Raw genomic sequence first — 21,825 nt, 5'->3', positions numbered from 1 at the left:
GTATCGAGTTTGGAATGATCTGCCTGTCTGTCCAATGTAGAAACTGTCGCAACTATTGTATGTGAGTTTGTATACGCCTGTGTGGTTGTATTTATTTGTTTGTGTTGTGTGTTGAGGTGTCTTTGTAGTGTGTTTTCTGTTCTGTATGCTATGTTGTATTTCTGTTTTCTGAATGAGGACACGATCCTGTGTGTGTCTGAAACAGCTGTAAGCTGCACATGCTTACATAATTAACACGAGTAAGATCGCCATTTAATCAATTATTTAACACACAATTCTATTATAGAAGAATGTACTATTACCTGTATTTCTGAGATTATATTCTTTTCAGCACCTGTTTGTCACCTGCTAGAGTTGTCTTCGGAAATATTTCAGTCTGAAGGGAGGATTACACACTTTTGACAATCATTACAGATGTGTCTGGAAGAAACATATAGGCCAATATTAAATTAAATATCGTTAATTTTCATGCATCAAAATAACTCAGTGAAGAAAACAAAAAGAGGGGAGGTAAACAAAGGAAATGTCTCTGAGGCCACTACACATCTTAAAAGGAGGCATGTGGAACATAAAAATTGAACTTTATTCGTAAGTGATAAAAATGACATTTTTTCATAACTTAGTACCATTTTACTTCGTCTTATTCACCCCTTGTTACCAGTATCTCCTAACATGGGAGTTCGGTTGCCATAATACAGCTGTGGCGAGAATGTGACTCGCGAGACATTGTGACTCGCAGTGATTTGCTTGCTTCTAACCTCCGCCAACCCCCACCCTCTCACTCACTGGAGTCAAACTCCGTTCCATTTGTATTTGTCTCTGACCTGCGAGTGGCATATGTCTCTCTCGAAACCATGTACGAAAGTTCCAAGTAGGATGGGAGGACGCATTTTTTTCTGTCAATATGATGAGAATATTAAATGCATGATTTGTTCACAAGTATTACGAGGAAACGGTTATATAACATAAAACAGCATTATACTACGTGTTACTGATGAAACATTAAAAGGTTAAGTGTTATTGTTGTTGTTATCGTTATCATCATCATCATCATCATCATCATCATCATCATCATCATCATCATCATCATCATCTCTGTACGTCGATCCTTTTTCAGCAGATATACGAATAATGCGGTTAGCTCTTCAATTTGAATTCACTGATTTACTATGTGATGTCAAATGAAAGCTAGATGTAAGGCCTTAACAAATGTTGAACTTTCAAATCTTTGACAAAAAATAAATATCCGAAGCTTCGTTCTTTCGCTTGCTCTGTTGAACCATGTTCGCTACAACTTACGTTTGTGAAAAATTATTTTCAACAATTAAAATAGTAAAAACCAAATTTAGATAACGACTGACAGACAAATACCTTCGTGATCAACTACGACTGGCAGTAAGTGACATAATTCCTGATTCTGATACTTTGTCGCAGAGACATTCTGAAGACAGTTAATTTTAGGTTGTGATATTGTTCATTTCTTTCTTCGTTACACGTACTAAACATTAGTTTGTAGCCTTGTACTGTATAAAATTATATTTGAGTGCTTGACGTAAGGAAAATGAAAAACCGTTAATAAGTCAGACAGTTGCTTCACTTCCCCTTCGGGTGTCCGCCTCCCTCCATAGGTGCTATGCACGTTGCAGGTTACACAGTGGCTCGGCGCACGATTACATTTTCGCCGCCGCTGCCATAATATATTGTTACATACAAAACATCTGAATGTTACTTTAAATACTGAGCTAACCTGGGATTACATTACATTACTCTTTGCAGACGACCAAGTTCTTATTGCTAAATCAGAGAATGATTTAAAAGAGCTCTGTATGATTTGCAACAAACTGCAAATTTCCACTGAATAACCAAAATAATAGTATTTTGAGAGCAAGACCCAATCTCATGCAAAATCATAAATAATAAATTAACTGAACGAGTTAATAATACATTTCATTATCTAGGGTACAATTCATCTTATGTAAATGACGAAAATATGACATACAAAATTTCTAAATTAATAATTAATAATATATTTAAGCCGTCTCAAGTTCAAAGACATACAGGAATCCATATGTATAAAACACTTGCATGACCAATACTTCTTTAGTGTAGTTCTTCTAGGGAAGCTCCCTTTTCTTTCCACTAACATCATAACTAGATGAAATTGCATCTCTTTTTAGTAAATCAGAAACATAGCTGCTTTAGTATTTATATGTTATGTGATAAACTGAGTGTTTTAAGACATATTTGTTAGGGCATTTTTTTTTTTTTTGCATTTTTTGCCTGTTTCAACTCATAAGAGCATCTTTTGTTTTATTCGGACATTTCTGAGGAATTTCCATTTAATTGTGGCCATAAATCTCCATTATTAATATAAAATAATGTTTATTTCCTTTGATATTTGTCTACATAGCTATTTTGTCCATTAATGCCCATTATTTTTTTACTTGGTTATTTAACGACGCTGTATAAACTACAAGGTTATTTAGGGTTGATGAATTTGGTGATAGCAATATGATATTTGGCGAGATGAGGTCGAGGATTCGCCATAGATTACCTGACATTTGTCTTACAGTTGGGAAAAACCTCGGAAAAAACCCAACCAGAAATCTGCCTAAGCAGAAGTTGAACCCGCAACCGAGTGCAACTCCGGGTCGGCAGGCAAGTGCCTTAAACGATCAAGCTACGCCTATGGCTAATACCCATTATTTTGTATAATATTTTAATCGTTTTTCTACACAAATATTGCCATTTTAACGTAGTACACTCCAACCACCCCTTCAATATAGACTCCTCTATGCCTGCTAATTCCGGATAAGAGTGGCTTTGTGATGGACTACATGGAAACCACATCAGGTAAAATAATTAATTAAAGTGTACTACTTAGAAAAAATTATGTAAAATTAAATAGACTTAAATGTTGGTACTACTTGTAGGCCTAGAATTTAATTTAATTACTAGTCTAGAGTCTAGAGCAAGAAATAGGGAAGACTGGAAAAACCTAAGAAGACAAGTGAACAGCGACTAAAACCAGTGCCACAGAAACAAGCGAACAATATCCAACAATGCAGAATGTGAACCAGGTGAACAATTCCAAGGTTGTAAACATCTCTTACGTGGAGTAGCTCACTGCGTGAGACAAATAGAGCTCTCCCTCTATAGGAGGAGGCCTTTGCCCTTAACGGGACATTTTTAGGCTAATCATTTCATTTCATTTCACTAGTCTAAATATCAAGTAGTACAAAACCTCTTTTCCTACTAAGCCAATTATGTAAGAACAATTTTTAGGGTATTTTTAAGGGCATTTTTGAAAGATTTTTAGGTCATAAATGCAATGTTTTTAGGACATTATTTCATGATTTATCATCATCATCATCATCATCCTTCACGAATTAGGCCTCTGTAGACCTGTTTCGGCCCCATCTAGCAGTCTTCTTAACGGTCTTCCTGGTCGACGATGTCCTCTAGGTTTATATTGCATCATAATTTTTGGGATTCTTGAATTTTCCATTCTTCTTACATGATCTAGCCAATTGAATTTGTATCTGGTGATTTTTTCTTCTACTGACTCTACTTCTAATTGTTCTAAAATTTCTTAATTCCTTTTTCGGTCTAAAAGAGTATATCCTGCTGTTCTCCTGAAAAATTTCATTTCCGTTGCTTTGATTCTGTTCATGTCTTTTTTCTTTAATGTCCAAATCTCGCTTCCGTATAGAAGGGTGGGTAATGCTAGTGTATTATATATTTTTATTCTTGTAGATTTTTGTACTAATTTAGCTTTTATAGGTCATCAAAATCCTAGCCCTAATCATAACATAGCAGAGGTATTGGGCGAATTACTACGGAAATGTTCCATTTCCCTAATATTGTTCCTGGACCTCTCGAGTGTTATATTGGTGACAAGTGGGGAGTGTTAAAACAGTGCATTATAATATAGTACAGAGATACAGAGAAGTATCATACGATTTTTATGTTGAAAGTTTTTGTGGCTGCTAGTTAAAACAAGAAGGCTATAATAGCTATATCTAGCCCTCTTGAGCTGAAACCAGTGTTTATCACTGTATACACATCATAGAAGACAATAAAAAATAAATAATTAGGTTATGCTTCTTTCAGTGTAGTTTTTCTGGAGAAATACCAAAAAATAACACTAACTGCTCTTCTGTCTTAAGGTAATGTAAACCTTAAATTTAACATAATAGAATAGAATTGTACACACTTCAAGCACATCTTTTTAAGTAGATGTTACATTAAGTAGACCTATAGTCCACCGCTGTGGAGCAATGGTTAGCATGTCTAACAGTAAAACGAGCGGGCCCAGGTTCAAATCCTCGTTGGGACAAGTTACCTGGTTGGGGTTTTTTTCGGCGTTGGACCTCGGACTCATTTCGTCATCATTAATTCACATATCATTAACATCATCATCATCATCATCATCATCATCATAATCATCATCCATACCATAGTCTGGAAGTTCACTGTATGGCGTGCTGCACTTGTACAAGAAGATGGCTTTTCGCCTACCCTATCATCCACAGAATAGGAGTGGTACGCACAATAAGCCTCAGACTGCAGCGTAAGCCTTCGGGTCCCTCCTCCGTACATAAAAAAGTATGTCTATATATTGTTATAGTGGCCTATAGCAGTACAAATTAAGTAGAAAGAGGATTTCAGGAATTCCATAAGTAACCAGGTTTACCTTCTCCCATCTATTACTGTCTTGCAGTATTACCTCAAAAATGAGAAAATTTGGGGTACCAGTAACCACGCCCATCTTCTTCGGTGTTTCCTCAAGATTACAATTGAACAGTAAGAGAATTTCATGAACTCCACAAATAACCACGTTTACCTACACCCACCTGTTCGTAAATATGATCACATTACCCCATCCCTGGACGCAATAGGTTGGCTTAAACTAGATAAGAAAAGAAATTTACATTCACTTCTCCTTCTCTTCGAAATCTTGAACTCTTCTATTCCTTCGTACCTGTCGTCTCGCTTCACTTACCTTTCTTCCCACCACAATCTGAACACACGCTCTCGCCATGAAACAATACTAACAATACCATCCCATCGAACCTCCTCATACTCATCCTCTTTCACAATAGCCCTGCCAAGACTCTGGAATTCGTTACCTGCTGGCATCAGGGACTGTCGAAATAAAATTGAATTCAAATGCAAACTTACTAGGCACTTGGTCAGTAATTGAGACTCGTTCAGACATGGTTTCTTGTAAATAGTTCTCTTAATCTATCACAAAATATTTCAATATCAGGTAATTTCATCACTATAGAATTTTGTTATTGTAGGTTTAATTTGTAATTTAGTAAATTAAAAAATATTCTTTGTTCTTAATTTCTATGATAAAATGTCTAGTTTTCATTAATCAGGTATTCTTGTCGTACTTTAATTTTTATTGTAATTGTAATTGTAAATTTAATATTAATTGTAATCTTATTGTTCATGTTATAGTTGTAATCCCCTGGTAGAGGGGCAGAGAAGGCCTAACGGCCTTATCTCTACCAGGTTAAATAAATAAATGCTAATACTAATACCTTTTTTGCTACTGTCTTGCGGGACTGCCTGGAAAGTGAGAAATTTTAGGGTACCAGTAGGCTAACCACGCCCACCTTCTTCGGTGTTTTACCGAGATTACATTACTATATTCTACCTTACCCAACACGAACAAACCAACAAAACCAAACCAAATGTCTGCAAGAGACATTAAAGATTCAAATTTCGTTCGGCGTCAAAATTTCGGCATAACTGATGTTAGGCTATACCAAATTTTCCTTGGGCTATACCAAGAGGATTTATATATATAGGCCTCTTGGGCTATACTACCACTAACGTTACATGTGTCCTATGTAATTACATACTACAGGCTACACTTGTCAACACGCAGAATCATTCATCATGAAACACCTGTTGCATAATAGCATGGTATAATAGTACATACAGCATACAATAGTGTAATTCGTCTTAACCTATACCTAACCTGGACAGTTTTAAAACTATTACACCAAATACTGTGACCACTGGTACTTGAGTACCAAAGAAACTTACAATAATATGAACTACAAAGCATTAAATTATTATCACCATTTTACTGCGTTACGAACTTTGTACCGCAGTTTTCTTTGAACCGTAACAATCTTCAACAGGCTTATCAACAGTACAAAATGAATATATCTAGAATATAGAGAATTCACCAGAAAATCACTAATAAACACCGTATGTACCAAAGACATTACAGTTACATATCGTATGTACGAATAATAATAAAATGAATGGCTGAGCTTCAGAATAAATATGTCTCCCATTTTTCAAATAATAATAATAATAATAATAATAATAATAATAATAATAATAATAATAATATCAGATTTAACAATGTCCAAATTCTTCCTCCTGTACCGGTAGCCATTTTTTTCGGGATTTTTTTTTAGCTTTTATCCCTGATCAATATAATAGAAAAAGGAACATCTGCGGATCTTTAGAAAAAGAAGTAAGGAAGAGATTAGTGAAGTGCTCTGTGTGGAGTGTGGCATTATATGGATCAGAAACATGGACATTACGACGAAATAAATAAAGCGAATAGAAGCATTTGAAATGTGGGTATGGAGATGAATGGAACGTGTGAAGTGGATAGATAAAATAAGAAATTAAGCTGTGTTGGAAAGAGTGGGTGAAGAAAGAATGATGCTGAAACTGAACAGGAAGGAAAAAAGAAATTGGCTGAGTCACTGGCTGAGAAGAAACTGCCTATTGAAAGATGCACTGGAAGGAATGGTGAACGGGAGAAGAGGTCGGGGTAGAAGAAGATTTCAGATAATATACGACATTAAGATAAATGAATAACATGAGGAGACAAAGAGGAAAGCAGAAAGTTACAAAAAGGGGAGAAATTATGTAGACAGCAAAATTGATGGTCGAATTTCATTAAAAACATTCATTATTTACACATGGCTCTACCTCCATGCCCCCCAAGTGCCTTCATGGCATGTTACGGGGATACCTTTACCTTTTTTACATATAAATATACATGGCAACATTTAAAAAGATTTTCACTGGAGTAGAAAGAATGAATAAAGGTGGAATAGGAACTACCTCTTTTGTTTGTTATTATTATTAATATTGGCCTATGGCTATTAACCGGCAAATAAATAAATAAATTATTATTATTATTATCATTATCTATACTAATAATAAATCTGTAGCCGAAATTTTTCTGGTAATTTTCGATTTTCCAAAACTAATTGGTCCTAACATATATAAACCCTGAAACCAAAAATCGTTTTTTTTTTTTTTTTTTTATTTTTGTTTGTATGTCTGTCTGTCTGTCTGGATGTTTGTTACTTTTTCAGGCGATAATGGCTGTACGGATTTCGATGAAAATTGGAATATAAATTAAGTTCGTTGTAACTTAGATTTTAGGCTATATGGCATTCAAAATACATTATTTAAAAGGGGGGTTGTAAGGGGGCCTGAATTAAATAAACCGAAATATCTCGCTTATTATTGATTTTTGTGAAAAATGTTACATAACAAAAGTTTATTTAAAAATCATTTCCGATAAGTTTTATTTTTTGAAAAAGTTTGATAGGACTGATATTTAATGAGATAAATGAGTTTTAAAATTAAAATAACTGCCATCTAAGGCCGTGTAATAAAATAATAATAAAAAAAAAACAAATGACTTCGTCTATAAGGGGCCTTGGACAACAACAATCGAAAGCTATGAAAGATAGCCTACAGAGAATGTTTCTGTGTTTATATGAAGTAATATCGGAAGCTAAATTAACCGATTTGTATAATTAATTATTATTTCACCATTGGAAAGTGTAGTTTCTTTAGATGGACATAATGCTATAATGTTATTACAGTAACTTCTGAGTGAATTGAGGACAGGTAAGATTAAAATAGCTTCTTATGCACAGAAAACTTGGTAGGCTATTCTGTACATTCGTTTCCTGTATTTCCTAAAACAATTTTTATGACCAAATGAGTGGTCTCTGGATCAAAATGATCGCATTTTAATATTTTAAATACAATTTAAATTAAGTAACATAATAAACGATTTATCCTTCTATTAAACACGAATGTTCCCTGGATCAAATGTCCTATTTTAATTATGTAATTACTTTATATTTCTAACGGGTGCAGAGGAGCGCACGGGTACGGCTAGTTATTATTATTATTATTATTATTATTATTATTATTATTATTATTATTATTATTATTATTATTGGCCTATGACTGTTGACCAGCAAATTAATATTATTATAATAAATAAATAAATAAATAAATAAATAATACAGTAATACTAGAATATTATTACTGCTATTATTATTATTATTATTATTATTATTATTATTATTATTATTATTATTACTAGCCGTACCCGTGCGCTCCGCTGCACCTGTTAGAAATAAATATAAAGTAATTACGTAATTAAAATAGGACATTTGATCCAGGGAACATTCGTGTTTGATAGAAGGATAAATCGTTTAATATGTTACTTAATTTAAATTGCATCCAAATAATTAAAATGCGATCATTTTGGTCCAGAGACACTCATTTAGTGTAATGACAATTCCTTTAACCTGTTTCTTAATTTTGATTACATGCAACCATAGTTTAATGAAGATTGACATCATTTAGATTTAATGTGTATATTTTATTTTACTTGTTATGTTTCCATTGAATTATGGTAATAACTTAATTTTAACCCTTGTTTTCTACGTATTCAATAAATGTCGCTTGGCCCACTATGGTTGTGAACCCTTCAAATAACTTAAATTATATTATATAATATTACATATTATATTATATTACATTGTATTATATTATATTATATTATACTATATTATATTATATATCAGAAGTTACTGTAATAACATTTTAGCATTATGTCCATCTAGAGAAACTACACTTTCCAATGGTGAAATAATAATTAATTATACAAATCGGTTAATTTAGCTTCCGATATTACTTCATACAAACACAGAAACATTCTCTGTAGGCTATCTTTCATAGCTTTCGATTGTTGCTGTCCAAGTCCCCTTATAGACGAATTCATTTGTTTTTTAATTCATTACACGGCCTTAGATGGCAGTTATTTTAATTTTAAAACTCATTTATCTCATTAAATATCAGTCCTATCAAAATATTTCAAGGAATAATACTTATCGGAAATGATTTTTAAAGAAACTTTTGTTATGTAACATTTTGCACAAAAATCAATAATAAGCGAGATATTTCGATTTATTTAATTCAGATTGCCTTATATCACCCCTTTTAAATAATGTATTTTGAATGCCATATAGCCTAAAATCTAAGTTACAACAAACTTAATTTATATTCCAATTTTCATCGAAATCCGTTCAGCCATTATCGCGTGAAAAGGTAACAAACATACAGACAGACAGACAAACAGACAGACAGACATACAAACAAAAATTTCAAAAAAGCGATTTTCGGTTTCAGGATGGTTAATTATATATTTTAGGACCAACTATTTTTGGAAAATCGAAAATTACCAGAAAAATTTCGGCTACAGATTTATTATTAGTATAGATTATTATTATTATTATTATTATTATTATTATTATTATTATTATTATTATTATTAATACTGTTGACCAGCAAAATAATATTATTGTAATAAATAAATAAATAAATAAATAAATAAATAAATAAATAAATAAATAAATAAATAAATACTACTACTACTACTACTACTACTACTCATAATAATAATAATAATATTAATAATAATAATAATAATAATAATAATAATAATAATAATAATAATAATAATATACTACCACAACTATAATTATTTTGGTATAATTATTCTATGAAATGGACTGTTACTTACACAGGATCCACAGGACTTTCTCTTACGGTTCCATGAGAAGCCATAGGAAAGAACAGAGAACCAGGTGGATGAAACGCTTCACACCAATGTCTTCTACTCACGCAACTTGGCGGCCATCTGAATGTATGTATGTTCCTTGTACCTCTGATGCGCTTCATATCTAATATAAGATGGTGAATAGGAATAATTTATGTGTTAATAAAGACCAAAATAACACATTCAGAATTTCTATTCCCAGATAGGGAAGCTAACCACGAAAAAGATCCATGTCACAGACGCCATCGTTGGCCAGTGGAATAAAGTTGTTGCATCATTCCGTACACTGCACAACATGGAGAATTTGCTGAATTCTAAGACTAGCAGCACTGAACACCAGTATTATATTTCATATGGGAATCGAAACGTCAGCATTTCCGCCGCTTGTCTTGCAGCTAACTCAAGTAACAGCTAACACTGAAGGTTACAGTCCGAGCAAGTTTAAGTGACTATGCATTTCGGTGTGAAACAAATCTAATGCAACCCTGACTGTAAGGTCACGATAATAATATATTATTTTACCATTAATCGTCATATGCCACATAGTGCTACCTTATCATAATTATCCAGTAAATGCAACCAGCAAATTCTTTTTATATAGTTGTTGATTCCTTAATAGTTTTCTACCCAAGGGTATGTTTTTCACTGCAAACTCAGCATTCGCCAATCTTTCTTATTTTCTGCCTTCCTCTTAGTCTCCGCATATGATCCACATAGCCCTATTATGTTAATGTCGTATATAATCTGAAATTCTCTTCTGTCTCCCGTTCACCATTCCTTTCAGTACATCCTTCAGCAGACAGTTTCTTCTCAGCCAGTGACCCAATCGATTCCTTTTTCTATTCAGTTTCAGCATCATTATTTCTTCACCCAGTCTTTCCAACACTGCTTCATTTCTTATTCTGTCTGTTCATTTCTCACGCTCAATAAATACAGGGACATCATTTTATTTTTACTAACATTTTTAATATTAACTTGGCTATACCTTTGGATCAACGCCGTTTGCTACCACCTTCCGCGACTGGAGTTCGATGATACTGGCGTAATATACAAACAAATCACTTTACTAGGTATAGGAGGGAAGAAAAGTAGTTAATCCATTTACGTAAACTAGGAAATATCGCGCTTTTGAGTTTGATCATTTTAATTAGGTTTTTGTCTGCTTTTGCTCTTTCGGGCTGCAATGCCTAATGTAGCTCAAGTGTAAAGTATTAAATGAATGAATGAATGTTTAATCTAAATACAGTACAGTATTAACAAAGAGTGTTTTTACTCACGAACTGAACTGTCCATGTGGACGTATTCATTATGCAGTGTATATTATACTGTCTACAGCACATTAGCGTACAATATAGCGAATGAAGTTAAATTGAAAAATAATCATACTTACTTACTTACTTACTTACAAATGGCTTTTAAGGAACCCGAAGGTTCATTGCCGCCCTCACATAAGCCCGCCAGTGGTCCCTATCCTGTGCAAGATTAATCCAGTCTCTATCATCATACCCCACCTCCCTCAAATCCATTTTAATATTATCCTCCCATCTACGTCTCGGCCTCCCTAAAGGTCTTTTTCCCTCCGGTCTCCCAACTAACACTCTATATGCATTTCTGGATTCGCCCATACGTGCTACATGCCCTGCCCATCTCAAACGTCTGGATTTAATGTTCCTAATTATGTCAGGTGAAGAATACAATGCGTGCAGTTCTGTGTTGTGTAACTTTCTCCATTCTCCTGTAACTTCATCCCGCTTAGCCCCAAATATTTTCCTAAGCACCTTATTCTCAAACATCCTTAACCTATGTTCCTGTCTCAGAGTGAGAGTCCAAGTTTCACAACCATACAGAAGAACCGGTAATATAACTGTTTTATAAATTCTAACTTTCAGATTTTTGGACAGAAGACTGGATGATAAGAGCTTCTCAACCGAATAATAACACGCATTTCCCATATTTATTCTGCGTTTAATTTCTTCCCGAGTGTCATGGATATTGGATATGTCATAATCATAATATAGATATTTAAACACATTTTTGAAAATGGTGGCCGTTTCATTTCGATACAGGCTTCAGTTCTAATGTGCATATTATCGCACTATAGACTATTGTACCTAATCTCAATTACCAGTTTCTTCCTTCGTACTAGTAACTCATGTTGAAATAATTCTGTACCTACTCTATAAAAGAGTACCTTACGTACTGTAAATTCAATCTTCACTTCTGCCCGATCCGAAAAGATAAAATTACTCAGACATACTATCTACTGTCCGTCGAAGTGGTTATCTTGCAGGGTCGTAGAAAGGGAGGAAATCACGTAACAATTAATTACTTAACGAGGCCCTTTTATTTAAGTTACTTTAAACAGTTGTATACGTATAGGCTAATATTACGTAGACATCCAATTCCTAACAGAGATTAATGTTCTCAGAAAAGAGCTAAGACAGCCCAGCCACTAGCTGGCGAATAAAAGCTGGTGGGGGAAACCGGGATACGAAGTAGGCAAATGGACGACAGTACCTGTGCGAAAATGATTCAATATTGAAAGCTCTTTCGTCACTGGAAAACGCGAACATATTTTTGGAACGTGCTGTTTACTATGACCGTAAGGTTACTATGACTGTATATGCGGTCTTGGATCTGTGTGGAGTACGGTTAACTTCATTAGTAGAAGGGGTAGGAGTGAAGTACAATCAAGAACTCAGATACAATAAAAATTGAAGTAAAAATAAAATGATGTCCTGTAGATTGTGATATCATTCGCGACATGAAAAATGACGGTTTTGTTAGCAAATGAGGTGTGTATTAACTTCGTGACTTTTTTCTGATAATTTGTCTCAACTGTTCCATTGATATCAATATAATATGTCGGAAATTTTTAACCTATCCACATTTATGTATCTTCTTCCATTAGTAAATTTTACTGGCGATCTTAGTTATTTATAATACCGTACCGCATATATTTTTCATATTTTCATATGAGGCTTGCATTGTCTTAGGGCTGCATTCATAGTCACTAATCAAAGATTCTACTCTTTGTATGCTTATCCACTCCTGCTTCTTTGACACGGATGAAATTTTCGTAAAACAAAGCCTGTTCCATGATTTTTATTTAACAGTTTTTTTAAGCTACAGGGGCTAAGGGCGAGAAGGAGAACGAGATGATAATGATGATGATGATGATAATGATGATTAAAACGGGCGTGGCAATGAAGTTATTATTGAAATGAGACTGAGTAACAGTAGTAGTAGGAGGCCTAGTAATAATAATAATAATAATAATAATAATAATAATAATAATAATAATAATAATGTAGTAGCAGCAACAGTTGTAGTAGTAGCAACAGTAGTAGTAGTAGTAGCAGCAACAGTAGTAGTAGTAGTAGCAGCAACAGTAGTAGTAGTAGTAGTAGCAGCAACAGTAGTAGTAGTAGTAGTAGCAGCAACAGTAGTAGTAGTAGCAGCAGCAACAGTAGTAGTAATAGTAGTAGTAGCAGCAACAGTAGTAGTAGTAGTAGCAGTAGTAGTAGCAGCAGCAACAGTAGTAGTAGTAGTAGTAGTAGTAGTAGCAGCAGCAACAGTAGTAGTAGTAGTAACAGTAGTAGTAGTAGCAGCAACAGTAGTAGTATTAGTAGTAGTAGTAGTAGCAGCAACAGTAGTAGTATTAGTAGTAGTAGTAGCAGCAGCAACAGTAGTAGTAGTAGCAGCAACAGTAGTAGTATTAGTAGTAGTAGTAGCAACAGTAGTAGTAGTAGCAGTAGTAGTAGCAGCAGCAACAGTAGTAGTAGTAGTAACAGTAGTAGTAGTAGCAACAGTAGTAGTAGTAGTAGCAGCAACAGTAGTAGTATTAATAGTAGTAGTAGTAGCAGCAACAGTAGTAGTATTAGTAGTAGTAGTAGCAACAGTAGTAGTAGTAGCAGTAGTAGTAGCAGCAGCAACAGTAGTAGTAGTAGCAGCAACAGTAGTAGTAGTAGCAGCAACAGTAGTAGTAGTAGTAGCAGCAACAGTAGTAGTAGTAGCAGCAACAGTAGTAGTAGTAGTAGCAGCAACAGTAGTAGTAGCAGCAACAGTAGCAGTAGCAGCAACAGTAGTAGTAGTAGTAGCAGCAACAGTAGTAGTAGTAGTAGCAGTAACAGTAGTAGTAGTAGTAGCAGCAACAGTAGTAGTAGTAGTAGTAGCAGCAACAGTAGTAGTAGTAGTAGCAGCAACAGTAGCAGTAGCAGCAACAGTAGTAGTAGTAGTAGCAGCAACAGTAGTAGTAGTAGTAGCAGTAACAGTAGTAGTAGTAGTAGCAGCAACAGTAGTAGTAGTAGTAGTAGCAGCAACAGTAGTAGTAGTAGCAGCAGCAACAGTAGTAGTAGTAGCAGCAGCAACAGTAGTAGTAGTAGTAGCAGCAACAGTAGTAGTAGTAGTAGTAGCAACAGTAGTAGTAGTAGTAGCAGCAACAGTAGTAGTAGTAGTAGTAGCAGCAACAGTAGTAGTAGTAGTAGCAGCAACAGTAGCAGTAGCAGCAACAGTAGTAGTAGTAGTAGCAGCAACAGTAGTAGTAGTAGTAGCAGTAACAGTAGTAGTAGTAGTAGCAGCAACAGTAGTAGTAGTAGTAGTAGCAGCAACAGTAGTAGTAGTAGCAGCAGCAACAGTAGTAGTAGTAGCAGCAGCAACAGTAGTAGTAGTAGTAGCAGCAACAGTAGTAGTAGTAGTAGTAGCAACAGTAGTAGTAGTAGTAGCAGCAACAGTAGTAGTATTAGTAGTAGTAGTAGTAGCAGCAACAGTAGTAGTAGTAGCAGCAACAGTAGTAGTAGTAGCAGCAACAGTAGTAGTAGTAGTAGCAGCAACAGTAGTAGTAGCAGCAACAGTAGTAGTAGTAGTAGTAGCAACAGTAGTAGTAGTAGTAGCAGCAACAGTAGTAGTATTAGTAGTAGTAGTAGTAGCAGCAACAGTAGTAGTATTAGTAGTAGTAGTAGCAGCAGCAACAGTAGTAGTAGTAGCAGCAATAGTAGTAGTATTAGTAGTAGTAGTAGCAACAGTAGTAGTAGTAGCAGTAGTAGTAGCAGCAGCAACAGTAGTAGTAGTAGTAGTAGCAGCAACAGTAGTAGTAGTAGCAGCAACAGTAGTAGTAGCAGCAACAGTAGTAGTAGTAGTAGCAGCAACAGTAGCAGTAGCAGCAACAGTAGTAGTAGTAGTAGCAGCAACAGTAGTAGTAGTAGTAGCAGTAACAGTAGTAGTAGTAGTAGCAGCAACAGTAGTAGTAGTAGTAGTAGCAGCAACAGTAGTAGTAGTAGCAGCAGCAACAGTAGTAGTAGTAGCAGCAGCAACAGTAGTAGTAGTAGCAGCAGCAACAGTAGTAGTAGTAGCAGCAGCAACAGTAGTAGTAGTAGCAGCAGCAACAGTAGTAGTAGTAGTAGCAGCAACAGTAGTAGTATTAGCAGCAACAGTAGTAGTAGTAGTAGCAGCAACAGTAGTAGTAGTAGTAGCAGCAACAGTAGTAGTAGTAGTAGCAGCAACAGTAGTAGTAGTAGTAGCAGCAACAGTAGTAGTAGTAGTAGTAGTAGTAGTAGCAGCAGCAACAGTAATAGTAGTAGTAGTAGCAGCAACAGTAGTAGTAGCAGCAACAGTAGTAGTAGTAGCAGCAACAGTAGTAGTAGTAGTAGCAGCAGCAACAGTAGTAGTAGCAGCAACAGTAGTAGTAGTAGTAGCAGCAGCAACAGTAGTAGTAGTAGTAGTAACAGTAGTAGTAGCAATAGCAGCAGCAGTAGTAGTAGGGAAACTCGGCTAATTCCGCAGTACGGGTAATTACGCAGTAGTGCATACAGTATATGATTTTACTGCGGCTTTACAATAGCGTGAACGTAAGTTTTGAGAGGCTGTCAACAGGAGGCATGTCCTCTGCAGTGCTGTAGAAAAAATCAAGGATATTGGTGGACACCTCTGTCGGCAATACAGTGAAACATCGAAAGTTGGCTGTTTTTCGTGTTTTGCTACACAGCTGTGAAGAAAGTTAGCATTGTTACATATAAATTGTTCCTTTTATGTTACTTTCATAATTATTTACTACTGCGGAATTAGCCAAGTCCTATTGCGGATTTATCCGCACTATTGCGGAATTACCCGAGTTGTTCTTTTTCAACTGTAATGTATGTACAACTAAATATATTTGCATTTTAATAGGTCTCTTTATTTCATTTGGCAATGAAAGGTTTCGTCCATGTCTACATACCTTGATAATATTTTTAAATAAACATTTTGATAAAAGTATGATAGATTTACTTCTTAATATTGCGGAATTAGCCGAGTCTCCCCTAGTAGTAGTAGTAGTAGTAGTAGTAGTAGTAGTAGTAGTAGTAGTAGTAGTAGTAGTAGTGGCAGTAGCAGCAGCAGTAGTAGTAGAATAACATTTTATTGATGATTCTTCCAACTACCTAGTTTATTCAGAGTCGAAATTCAACATGAGTGAGAAATGACTTACACATTTTGCCTTAAGCCCCTATCAGGGACAGAATTTATAAGTGCTCTAAATCTATGCTATGAGATGACGTAGAAGCCTAACTTAAGATTTTATTTTCCTTTCGGGCTGGTTTGAACCCTCGAAACTCGGGTACAACGGCTGGCATTGTAACTACTAGATAATCGAGAACGACTCTGACATAGGAAACATAAATCTTTGCAGATATTAGCGCTACAACAAATATTCATACGAAAGGCCAGAAGTCTCAGACAGAGATCGCCATCGAAATGAACTCTGCCAGAGGCATTAAATTGAAAGAATATCTGGACATGGAACTTTAATTAAAAAAAAAAAAAAAACATACACACAGGCGAATGTCTGGCAGTCTTTTGATGCGTATATCGTCTTGGATAATAATAGGGATGAAATTAAAACAAATTAACTTCATTTAATGTGTAGGAAAAAGCGTGACAGGAAGAATACCGAGTGGAAGAGGATTAAAAATGGTCCTTTTGAGAGATGAATCACAGAGGCGAGTTAAACATGAAAGCACAGTCTAGTATATACAGTCACGAAGCGTAAGTTGTGAGGGTGCTAGGAACAATAGACTGTGCCGGTACTATTTCGCATTGTCTGTAATGAGGCGAGATTAGCGATCCTAGTGGTTAGCAACTATCTGTGGATGCATATTTACTACGTATTGAGCTTCGTCACTGTATAAACTAGACTGTGATAAAAGTTTAACATTATTGTGGTGGATTGTGAGCGGGTTTTCAGATATTAATACAAATATAAACTAACACATAACAGTAGCGGTTAAGGCGATACGCTACTAGCTATTGAAATTTCTAAATTATACAATTTTTGAGCTAGAGAGTTGAAATTTTTACTGAATATGCATACCAAATTATAATCACACATTGTAAGTTTTAATCTCTTCTCATAAACACTTCAGTTGTACAGTTCGCTATAATTTTTGCTACTAATAAGATATCGAAGGCCAAGAGAAAACTAACTATAGGCCTAGGTTTAAATATCCTGCTATAAATTCAGCGCAGAAAGTTTGGGCAGGATCGATAAGCTTTAATACCAATCAACAGTGCGTTTGAACTGAAAAATGATGCTCGTTTGACCAGTTCTTTGACTGTTGGCAATACGATATGCGCGGGAATAACGTAGAGCTAACATTAGCGTTGAATAATAAAGCAGAAACGGAACAAAGTATTTTAAAAACTATTAAAGAAAATGAAAGACATTATACATGAAGATATTCAACGTCTGAGGAAGTCTATGATTGCCGTTCGAAGATATATTTTCCTACCCTATCACGTGATATTGAATATACCTTAAATCAACTATAATTGGCCAGAGTATATTGTATAGAAAGTGAGAAGTTCTGTTTTGTTAATATTGAAAAGAGAATAATTTCTATTTTACGTGCAAATTCAACTTGAGGTAATTTTGTGTTAGAAATATTGCCCTTGCGGGTGATAGCAATATATTTTGCTATCTGCATTCTTTCTTCATCACTTATATAAGATTCATGTTTACACAAACAATTTCTATAATTTCTATAATCTATTGCTATCTGAAATCAAAATTAACCTTAATATGTGGTCCGAAATTGAGACTTTATGTGAAGACGCAAACTTAATATTGACAGTTTGTACCGTTGCTTACGAGATTGTATTTATATCATATTTTCACAACCAAATTGTATCAATAAATAATAATCCGTGGCACTACAACCCTTTAAGATCCCAGGCCAGCCAGCTGCTGGCCTCACGTCCACATACCGAAGCAGAGGTGGACGATCATCCAACCAGAATGGAAGTATCGTGTGGTTAGCAGCCGTTATAATTAGCTTTCATAACTGAATTTTGCTACCTATGGTAGCTCCCCAATTGCATCACGATACTGGGTGGGCACCGATCCCATACACTGCCGAAATTTCATGAGAAAATTTCTTCTCCATGAGGACTCGAACCAGCGCGTATTCCGTAAGGCAGGATGCCTTAGACCACGACGCCACGGTGCCGGACACAAATTTATATTAAAAATTTATAAATGTAAGTAGCGCAGTTTATAACATGGACCTCGGATTTTTAGACTCGTTTAGTATAGGTTGAAACATACGTTCTTTAATGCATCTAGTTTTAGGCAATATCATCGCTCGAGAGTTTCTCGTGTTGCATACATTTAGGGATTTTCTATAAAATTGTTGCAACCTATCCTATTCGAGGCTAAAAATCCTAGGTCTAAACATGAGCATGCCCCAAGAATTTCAAAAGTCGGCGCCAATGCTATGAATTATAGTGAATTTCATGATTAGCAGACCTGGCTTCACTCCAGTTTCACTCGAATTACTCCGCCGTCAACATCTTGATTATGATGTTAATTCCGCCCAGCAAGTTAAATTTTAGGCAGAAGAAACGATCGGAGAATTACGTTGCGTCCTGGGCTTTAATCTCTTGTTGAACAGTAAATATTTACTTAATAATAGTCATCCATGCTAAATATTTCTCACTATTTAGCCTTGTTTCACTCAAGAACACTTCGCACACACGCCAGGCACCTCTAAATGGTCACAGAAAACTCTTGATTCCACTTAGCCAGTTGTTCGCTACGTAAACGCGTAAAACACACTGCTTCCAACTACACATCGTTCCTTGCCTTCTTTAAGGAGTGTGTGGTCCAGACTGTTTCCGTCACCGGTCACCCGAATCAGTGAATATCCTGTAACTGAGTCAGGAAGCAGGAAGGGGGCTTGCAGTTGATAAAATTCTCAGACTGAAGTTTAGAGGACTGAGATATGAATGAAAGTTTATGGCTCTCAGAGATTCAACTAATAATTCAGTATCCCATTTTGAAGTACCTAGTACTCTCATAACATTAATGCTATAGGGTAGGGTGGGGTTAGTTGAATCAAGGGGCTAGTAGGATCAATTTAAGTATTTGGCCTACTGCACATGAACTGTTGGACATACAGGCAGCCATTACCATTGAGAACTTGTACAGGACAGTTGGCCATGTTGTTCAAGCGTTTTTAAGTCATTACATACATTTTCCAAGCTTCAGGAGAACTTTAAAGACATTTAGGTAAGTGCCATTTGCTTTGTTTTTAACGCCATACAATATTCAAACGTTAGTAAATAAGGCTTAGTGTTGAAATTTTGTAGTTATTCCGTATAACCTACCTGTTGTCAAGTAACATACTACTCCATTCGTTCTTTTTATGGTACAACTAGCGCATTCTTTTGAGAAACGTATGAACTACGTAAGTTATACGTAAATTCAAAGGATGGGGTTAGTTGAATCATTTTTATTGGGGCTACTTGAATCATATGAAAAATACGATAAAATTTACTTTTATTAGTTTAAGATGGTAAGAAAATATAAACGGAAGGAAGCCTATTTACACTGGAAGGAGGAAGATTTATGCCAAGCTACAGCCAGTGTTCGCAATGAACAGTTAAGTATTCGTGGGGCTGCAGAAATATTCAAAATTTCATTTACAACCCTCCACTAAGGAATCAAGAAACCAATCCACAAAAGACAAGAAGATGGATTGCAAAAAAAAAAAAGTTCAGTCTTTCACAAAAGGTGACTGGATAAAGTGCCAGTCATGCAAAACCTGATACCATGAAATGTGCGTAGGAGCAGCCGGACGAAAACAATTTACTTGTGGAAAATGTGTTTAGTTCGCCTACATTGTAAGTATTTTCATGTTCCGAGTTTATAATATTTATATTATTGTGATTTGATTAGTTTATAATATTGTGGGTTTGCATTTCAGTACAATGTTGCAACAAAACATGTAATCCAAATAGCCCCACTACTGATCCAAATTACCCCACCTTTTGTGAAAAATCAATGTTTTGACATGTTCTATAATATCTTGTTTATCTAGGAATATACGCGCGTATGAAAAGTAGATTTGCTATTTTTCAATAGAAAACACATCACTGCAATGTAAAATGATGTTCCAATTTTGAAAATGGAAATTCTATAGCTGTGAATTGAGACTGAAGTAAAATTGATTCAAGTAGCCCCACCCTATCCTACTATATCTTTTTCCGATGAAGTAGACATTTCACAGAAAATTTCTAAATGCACCAAAATAACGGGAATAATTAACACCATTATGAAACCTTCCCTAGTACAAAGGCATACTCGAATTCGCCTTTACAAGACCTTGGCGAGACCTGTACTTTGTTACGGCAGTGAGGCATGGACATTGAGGAAGAAAGACGAAAGCAGAATAACGGCTAATGAAATGAAATTTATGAGATATATAGCGGGATATACGAAATGGGATCACAAACGCAATGAAGATGTAATGGAAGAATTAGAAACGACTAGAGCCTGTAATTGATCACGTAAAACATTATCAGAACAACTGGATGAATCATCTGCATCACATGCGTAGAGATAGAATCCCAAAAGTCATGCTCCACTATCGTCCAAACGGGAAGAGATCTCTCGGTCGTCCAAAGAAGCGCTGGATTGAAAATTCAACTGTGAGATCGTAACAGGCCATTTGGCATAATACTATAAAGGAAGAAGAAGAAGACATTTCATGTGAATAAATGTTGTGGATTGGAAGTAGTATCAGGGGTATTACAACTGTAGCAGTATTAGAGAAATAAAATTACGGAAAGAGGCAATAAAAGAGGAAATATAGGACTGGAAGAGATAAGTGAAGCAAAGTGAAAGAGATTAGTACGTAAATAAATAGAGGATAGAATAGTAGGGAAATAATAAGTGATGTAAGTGTTGTAAAATAGAGAAAATGGAAATGTAGACAAATAATTTAGGAGAAAATAACTGGAAAAGAATGACTAAGGGCAAATAGGTTTGAGAATACAGAATAAAACTAAACAAATAAACAGACAGACAGACAGATAAACGAGTGAGTGAATAAATAAAGAAGTAAATAAATAAATAGATAAGTAAATACATAATTAAATAAACAAATAAATAAATAAATAAATAAATAAATAAATAAATAAATAAATAAATAAATAAATAAATAAATAAATAAATAAATAAATAAATAAATAAATAAATAAATAAATAAATACACGTACTGGAGTTTAAAGAGAATTTGAACATGACAAAATCTAAAACCGTGAAGAAATACTACTTCCAAAGGAAACAGGAATGTGATTATTTTGTTGTTAAAGAAGACGAAAGAATTGCTTGTTTACTGTGTCCCATGTAATTTATTTCTACTCGTCATTTCAATATTAAACCACATTTCAACAAAGTCCATATTAAGAATTATGGAATGCACAAACTTTCGGGTTCATTATTACGAACTGTATATTGATTATTTATTTATATACTGTTAAATTAAGGACGTCACTCGTTGTGTTAATTTTGAATTGAAATAATTAATAGTGACTTTCAAGGTTCATTACTTAAATGCTAAATTTATGTTTCCGTAGGTGATGGTAAGAGGAAA

At 35.0% G+C, this 21,825-nt stretch overlaps 1 protein-coding gene across 4 annotated transcripts in view; it reads right to left on the bottom strand.

Moving 5' to 3' along the window:
• LOC138709568 (zinc finger protein OZF-like) overlaps positions 1-18,988 on the bottom strand; it is a 72,439-nt gene extending 53,451 nt beyond the window's left edge. For 2 of the 4 annotated variants that reach the window (XM_069840431.1, XM_069840430.1), the window contains exons 1-2: positions 6,064-6,161; positions 303-420 (exon numbers count right to left, since the gene is read on the bottom strand). The gene's annotated coding sequence lies outside the window, so the exon portion shown is untranslated. Of the gene's footprint in view, positions 1-302; positions 421-6,063; positions 6,163-18,695 lie in introns of those variants that run through there. The other 2 variants (XM_069840429.1, XM_069840428.1) reach the window with 2 other exon arrangements.
• Between the last annotated feature and the right edge of the window lie 2,837 nt (positions 18,989-21,825).

Source organism: Periplaneta americana, chromosome 11 (assembly GCF_040183065.1).
Source record: "Periplaneta americana isolate PAMFEO1 chromosome 11, P.americana_PAMFEO1_priV1, whole genome shotgun sequence".
In the NCBI taxonomy this organism is placed as follows: Eukaryota; Metazoa; Arthropoda; class Insecta; order Blattodea; family Blattidae; genus Periplaneta; species Periplaneta americana.
Note: the sequence above shows the minus strand (reverse complement) of the source record. Positions and strands in the feature narration are given on the sequence as shown.